This window comes from Penaeus vannamei, chromosome 22, assembly GCF_042767895.1.
Source record: "Penaeus vannamei isolate JL-2024 chromosome 22, ASM4276789v1, whole genome shotgun sequence".
Taxonomy (NCBI): domain Eukaryota; kingdom Metazoa; phylum Arthropoda; class Malacostraca; order Decapoda; family Penaeidae; genus Penaeus; species Penaeus vannamei.
In genome coordinates this window covers 33,132,592-33,140,091 of record NC_091570.1, presented here as the reverse complement: position 1 = coordinate 33,140,091, position 7,500 = coordinate 33,132,592, and the positions used below count along the sequence as shown (strand labels likewise).

Here is a 7,500-nt window from a genome sequence, read left to right as displayed (position 1 = left end):
TGGCCGTGCATCTATTATCTCCCTCACCCTACATGCCCCTCGGAAGACCTCCCTCGACCTGCCGAGCCTCCACCAGCCTAAGACGCCGCCCCTAGATGGGAAATTGGCGGTGGAGAAGCCGCACGTTCTCGGGGCGCTGCTCATGAATAACACATGGGTGGGCTGCATGGGGCCATACCTGGGTCAGACCTGGATCACACAGTACACAGTATTGTCAAACATGTCGGTTAATTATGGGTACACTATAGAAAGTGTAGTTTGGGAGAGGCCGCGGCACTCTGAGGTACAGAATGTGGTCATGCCGTAGTCGCAGTGTAATGAAAATGATCACAGCATAGTTTTTAGACGATACAGGCTGCCTTATTGTAGAAAAAAATGACAAAAGAAACACTAGAGAAACAACCTTCAAGGAGTTAGGCGAGGCGCTCGATCTGTTTCCTCCCTCGCCCCAGGTAATTACCCCATGCGGATCGTTATTTAAATGTTAGCTTAATATTACCATAATCCTGTTACCTGTGAGTCAGCGAGAAGGAAACAGCTGATGTGCCGGAGAAGCAGCGAACGAAAACATACCTTATTCTAGTTCTCAACAATAACAGCATTAAACACTGCAACACCTGCACCCTCGTCGCCCTCTGCTGCTTTGCCTCTGATTTAAAATGGCTCTCAAATCCGAAATCGCCAGTCAAAATGTCGCCTTTCGGGTTTTATTCGGGGAGTCGGTAATTGCCAAACATCAGAGAATTCTCAGAAAGAGAGAGAGAGAGAGAGAGAGAGAGAGAGAGAGAGAGAGAGAGAGAGAGAGAGAGAGAGAGTGAGAGAGAGAGAGAGAGAGAGAGAGAGAGAGAGAGAGAGAGAGAGAGAGAGAGAGAAAGAAAGAAAGAAAGAAAGAAAGAAAGAAAGAAAGAAAGAAAGAAAGAAAGAAAGAAAGAAAGAAAGAAAGAAAGAGAGAGGGAGGGAGAGAGAGAGAGAGAGAGAGAGAGAATGAAATATAGAGAGAAAAAGAAGGGAAGGGAAGACATGAAAAGAAAACTGAAAGTAAGGAGGAAAGAAGAGAAGAACCGAAAAAAAAGAGAAAAGAGAGAGGGACAGACGAGAGACAGTAGACGTGGAGGCATGAAATGAAAAACACGTAGACCAGCTGTCACAAGGGCAATGATGACGGATGACAGAGAGCCAGGCGACACAGGCAACACATGCCACACACTTAAGGCAATGAGCAGCAACTTGCCATGACTACTGAGCTGGCGAGGGAGCGAAGCCGAGCGGGAGAGAGAGAACTTGGGACTTCGGAAGTTGACGTCGTCGACATATTCAGCGCGGGTCCGGTAGAGCTTGAATAATTGATTTCGGGAAGATGGAGACGTTACAGTATGATGCTGGACGTAAAACTGATGGAAGGAAGAACGGCCTTTGAACGGAAACAGGGATATACATCCATCCATCCATACAAACATACATAAATATATATATATATATATATATATATATATATATATATAAATATATATATATAAATATATAAATATATAAATATATATATATACATATATATATATATATATATATATATATATATATATATATATATATATATATATATATATATATATATATATACATATATATATATGCGCTCGCACGTGTGTGTCTTGTATGTATCCACACCGTAGATCGGCTTCCAAAGGAGCGCGCTCTCGCCCGAGCGGAGGCCCCATCCGGACGCCAGCCAAGGGGCGCGAGCGGGGCAGGCAGCGCAGGCCGGAGGAAGGACGCGGCCTGATCGGGACGGGCAGGCCAGCAGGTGTTTAAGCTCTCCCGCACGACGCAGGCTAATTAAATCAAGAAGGCGACGAGTAATCAGATCTAACACATCTACACGGGGCAGGCAGCCGTGCGGGGGGCGGCGAGGGGGGGGGGTGTTAGGGCGTGGAGTGGAGGGGGTAGGTCGGAGAAGGGGGGTCGGGCGAGGAAGGGGAGGGGATAGGGAGGGGAAGGGGAGGGGGTAGGGCGGGAAGGGAAGGGGGTAGGGAGGGGAAGGAAGGGGGTCGGGCGAGGAAGGGGAGGGGGTAGGGAGGGGAAGGAAGGGGGTCGGGCGGAGAGGGAAGGGGGTAGGGAGGGGAGGGAAGGGGGTCGGGCGAGGAAGGGGAGGGGGTAGGGAGGGGAAGGAAGGGGGTCGGGCGAGGAAGGGGAGGGGGTAGGGCGGGGAGGGAAGGGGTAGTGCAGAGAAGGGGGGGGTCGGGCGGAGAGGGCAAGGGGAGGGACGCAGGGGAATAACAAGGGAATATTGGAAGTGAGGAAAGAGGATGATAACAATAATAAAAAAATAAATAAATGATAATGACAAGACTGCAAAGGGTGATAGGGAACGATTACCTTACGTAGTTTATGGCAAAAGCTTATTGAACTATCATGAAAATATTGATCATAATTTGTCAACACAACCATTATCATTTTATTTTTCTACTCTAACGATTCTTTGAACGCCATAAAACCAAATTCCCGAATGGATGATATGAGCAAACGACGATAAACAAGCGGCAAGGAAACAGAAAACTGAATAAAGAAGAGAAATGCGAGAGGAAGGGAGGAGGATAAAGAGAATCGGAGCAGCCAGCCGGCGGCCGAGGAGGAGAGGGTCTGGCAAGGAGATGAAAAACAGGCTCACGCACAAGACAAGGAAAGAAGAAACGGCATAAGAGGCAAGACTGAGAAAAGTAAACGGGGGATTGGGAGATGAAAGAGGAACTAAATAAAAACCGAGAAGAGGTAAACACCCGAGACAAAGGGAGTAAACAGAAAGGGAGAAAAGAAAACGACAATAAAAAGAAGATGGACGCAAATACTGATAGGCAAAGGTCGTGTGATTTGCACAGCGCGTTTTTAACTATCCGGATGAGACGATGACCTAGGAGGCCCTGGACGCGTTGGGGGGGGGGGGGGTTCTGAGGGGACGGCCACGCGGCGGGGGGAGAGGGGGGGAGGGGTGTCAACTCCGGAATCTGCATGCCCCCCCCCCCAAAAAAAAAATAATAAATAATAATAATAATAAATAAATAAATAAAATTTAAAAAAATGCAGGGAAAATTAAGATCTGTTACATGCTTGCCAAACAGCGAAGGTGGGGAATCTATCACACAATCTAATACCCTGCCACATAATGTTATCATTGTTATTATTCAGTGAAGCATCATATGAAGCATCATAGTGTCTGTAATACCTCTTGCATCCTGCCGATTTAGGGAAAGGTATCTTGGCTGGTGTTGCAGCTGATTCTGATTGACGTATAAATGCATACTAAACGGAATAAAAAAAAATCTCTACGTCCGAACCTTACCTTTTAACGTCTACATGTCAGTTAAAATATATACTGCATCCCCGCCTTACTTAAAATAAAATATATAACCTATGTGTCTCGCGTTCCCCTACCATATGTAACTAAAAGCATGAGGGCGAAGTATATACTAATCAGAAGCAAATAACACAAGTAATACAAGACATAAACGAATGTCTCCTCTCCATCTACATTTTTTTTGTTTGTTTTTTCTTGTACTGCAACTGTCTGGCCTACAGTATGCGAGTGGGGACAGACTCGGCAAGATGCTCACAACATCCCAGTGCTCCTGTCTCCGTCACTCTCAGCGCTTAGTTACATTTCATTCTCTTTCTTGTTGATTAGTCTTCCCCGGTGAATTAAAGGGAAATATATTTCTTTCTTCCCTCTCTCTCTCTCTCTCTCTCTCTCCCTCAATCGCTTGGCACACACACGACCGTGGCACTCACAATGGTCCTATCTTTCAAGGAAATTATCTGTAGATAGTGTAGCCACTTTATCATCACCATTGCTATTTTGCATGTAAGTTAACTTACAATCACCCATGTGTATTCATCCACTGTGTTATCATCTCCATTGCCGGTATTATTTCCGTTCAATAATCCACTAAATAAAAAAGTACAGCAATAAAGAAAAATGTATTGCCATGTCCATACCCCCCACAAGAACATCTGGGAAAGAAAAAAGAAAGAAAAAACAAAAACAAAACAAAAACAGGACAGTTGCAATTCCTGCGAGGCGATGCAGAGGCCGCGGAAGGAGAGTGCAGCGGCGGTTCATGCTGAGCGTGCTGAGCTAGCGTGACGCGAGGCTATCAGGGCGCCTCCTCACGTCACCTCCTGGCGATGTGACTCAAGTAGGCGCTAATACTGGCACTCAACCCCATTTCCTACCTAGACTTCCCCTCAGACACGATGTGCTTTATTGCTGTTTCGCTCCACGGTCGACAGGAATGCCACATCACTGCCTCTACGCACCTCAGCCTCAAAATATCTTCACTATTTATTGCTTATTAACACGAGTCTTTTCCTATAATCTGATCTGCAGATTAACCTCACCCTTTCTTCTCCATCTAAATTTCTATATTCTAGTTACATAGTTTTTACAAAGAGATTTCCAAGATGGACCCCTCACACTCCCCCTTCCCTTCCCTTCCCTCACACCTGCCCGGCCGGACTTCGCGCGCGCGACCTTCAGCCTCGCCCACCATGCCCTAAAATGTCGTCGGCCGCTCCGAGCCATCCCGGTCTCCTGTCTGAGGGAGTGCGCGCGGAGGCTGGCCTGGCGAATGGGGAATGCGAAGCGAGGAAAATGAAGAGGGAAAACTCCTCAGCCGAGGTTGCTGAACGTTTCCCAAAAATCCAAAAATCCAAAAATCCTCTCTCCTACTCATAGGATCCTCTCTCTTACTCATAGGATCCTCTCTCCTACTCATAGGATCCTCTCTCCTATTCGTAAATACAAAGAAATAAAGTATTACGGGCACAAAATCATAAATAGAGAAATAAAACAAGGACCAAGGACAAAGTAAGTATCACAACAGCTATTTAAACGGTAAACAACAACCTTTACACTGACTGACGCGAGGCTTACACCATCACCCTGGGGCTCCACGGCCTGCAGCGTCTCCCGATAAGAGTTGCTTTTCCAGCGGCAGAGGCCTTCGAGCCGCGGGCACTTCCTTCGTGGGACAATGGCAGAAGCGGATATATTATATAAAACTCGCGACCAATAAGCACATGCGAAAGAAAAAAATCCAGTCAGACCTGTGAATCAGGTTTGAAGATATGCTTTCGATAAGCAAGTCTAAGCTTTTGGAGTGAGTGTCCGCATACAGGAATAAATGAATGAATGAATGAAAAAACAATAAATCGCTAAATATATGAACATAAACCTAAGCATGCGCGCACACACATGCACACACGCACACACACACACACACACACACACACACACACACACACACACACACACACACACACACACACACACACACACACACACACACACACACACACACATATATATATATATATATATATATATATATATATATATATATATATATTAACGCATATGTGCATACATACAGTGAGTAATGAGCACAGCAAAGAAAAGCAAAGCCAGCAGCCTCCCCCAGTTGCCGAGACGAGGGCCCGGCGGCCGAGCGCCCGGCCACGAGAGCCATAAAGTGACAATTAGATGAACAAATTTAACAATGGCTTTACAAGCGCCTCCGGGGGCACAGCGCCGCCGCCCTCCGCCATCCGTGTCGCTTGTCCCTCTGGAGAAGCAGGATACCATGCGTCCTTATCAGTGAGAGCTTCATTTGTTTTAGAAATGGATAAACTTTGATCTCAGTGAAATGAGCGCTGTCGATAATGTCGAAAAAAAATTCAGCGTCCTTGTTTTTCAATTTGATCACATGACAAATAGTTTTCGTGAAGCATCTGTTGCAGCTGCCTAAATTGAAGCCTTCGTGGAGTTCGGTTCTCAGTAAGGACTTTGCTCTGATCGTCGTGTCGTTTCCTTGCAGAAGAACAACTGCAGATTGATATTGAATCGCGGATCCACCGACCATCTGCCGCCGCCTCATGCTGCCTCATTGCCAGAGAGCCGTGAGAGTCTGTCACTTCCGGGCGCGCTACCGAATTACCTGAGATGATCGCCGCCGTAATTGCTGCACACGTCACTATCGCGGCGTTTAATCAAGTAAAGAGGCAGCCGCCCCCGCCGCCCCCAGCTCCGCCCGTGATAACATCGGCGGATGCGTGTGAACAAGGAGAGGCGGAGGCCCTTCTGGTCTCCGATAATCAGCCCAATCATGGCCCCGCGACCTCCCCCGAAATCGGCTTCCTCGCTCCCCCTAAAAATCGGGAGGAAATGGATTGCGAATCACGAGGTTAATATGCAAGACTTATTCAGGATAACAATCATGGAGGGAATTCCCCTGCGCGCGGGAATTAGTTCAGTTACGCCCGGGCCGCAGAAATTAGCTTCATTACCGAAGGGTGTGACCGCCAGCGAGCGCGAGGATGGGTCGTCGTGCGGTGGGCGGGCTGGGGTCTGGGCCGGGGTCCGGGGCTGAAGGCCAGGGGCTGCCTTCAGGAGTAAGTGGCTAACGATTGGGCGCATAAAGCTGAACGGCTTGAGTGTGACACTGACGTCTTTGGACGGGATCCCCGGAGCTTTCACGAAGGATCTGTCCCCGGCCCCGCCTCCAGTCGACAGGCAACGCGACCGAGAGAAATAGGGATTTGGAGACGTGAATCATTTCCACGGGCGTTCGAGCACTAAATCATACTAAACAATCAGGAAAAGAATGAACAAGACAGGATGTCATGCGTCTATTCAAAGATTGCGAAAAAATTATGCCAAGACACGAAACATGTAATCCACAAATAAACATCAACAGAAGGGATCTGTGATACTGTCCGCCAGGAGAAGGAACCCGAGTCGCCCCATCGCCTTGCTTTCACTGCCACAAGCAAGCCCGAAGTCGCATTAAAATCAATGCTCCTGACCACGACCCGAGTGCCCTCCGAGGCTGCTCCACCTGAGAGACGCGCCGCTGACTTCCGTGATTTATGACCCACTTTGCTGCTTGTTTATGTGGATTATAAACACCAATCACCATGTCGTTAAGTGAAGGTCTTCTCTCAACCATTCTAGCACAGGCGAGTGTATTTCCCTCTCCTCAGTCCACACGGGCACCACGCCCTCACGTGGGCCGCGTCGACATAGTAAACACGTCCCTTGGCTCCTTAAAGTTGGTGATGTATTTGAGAACCACATGTGTCTCTCTTCATTATCGTAAAGCGTGAATGTAAAACTCGAGTTGAAAATGTCGTGCATCGAATTAAGGGATTGCCATCACTCAGACTCTAATGCTGCTCTCCCATTCCGCCTCCGGAGCCTCGTCTTCTAAAGTCTCCCTCGCCCTCTTCCCCCCCCCCCCCTCTCCCCTTCTCCCTCTCTCTGTCTGTCTGTCTCTCTCTAGACTCCATTCTTGTGAGACATCCACATTTTTTATATCAGCCATGTATACTTTTGTTTCCATGTGTGTATGTGCATGTGTGTGTGTGTAAGTATGCATATTCATATAAAGGTGTACATACAGCCCTCAACGTGCCCTTTGAGACACGGTTATGCACCTTTTCTCTCTC

The 7,500-nt window shown here is 47.6% G+C and overlaps 1 protein-coding gene across 1 annotated transcript in view; it reads right to left on the bottom strand.

Moving 5' to 3' along the window:
• Positions 1-7,500, bottom strand: part of LOC113811035 (protein slit) — a gene marked incomplete in the record, with an annotated part of 454,281 nt that overhangs the window by 132,335 nt on the left and 314,446 nt on the right.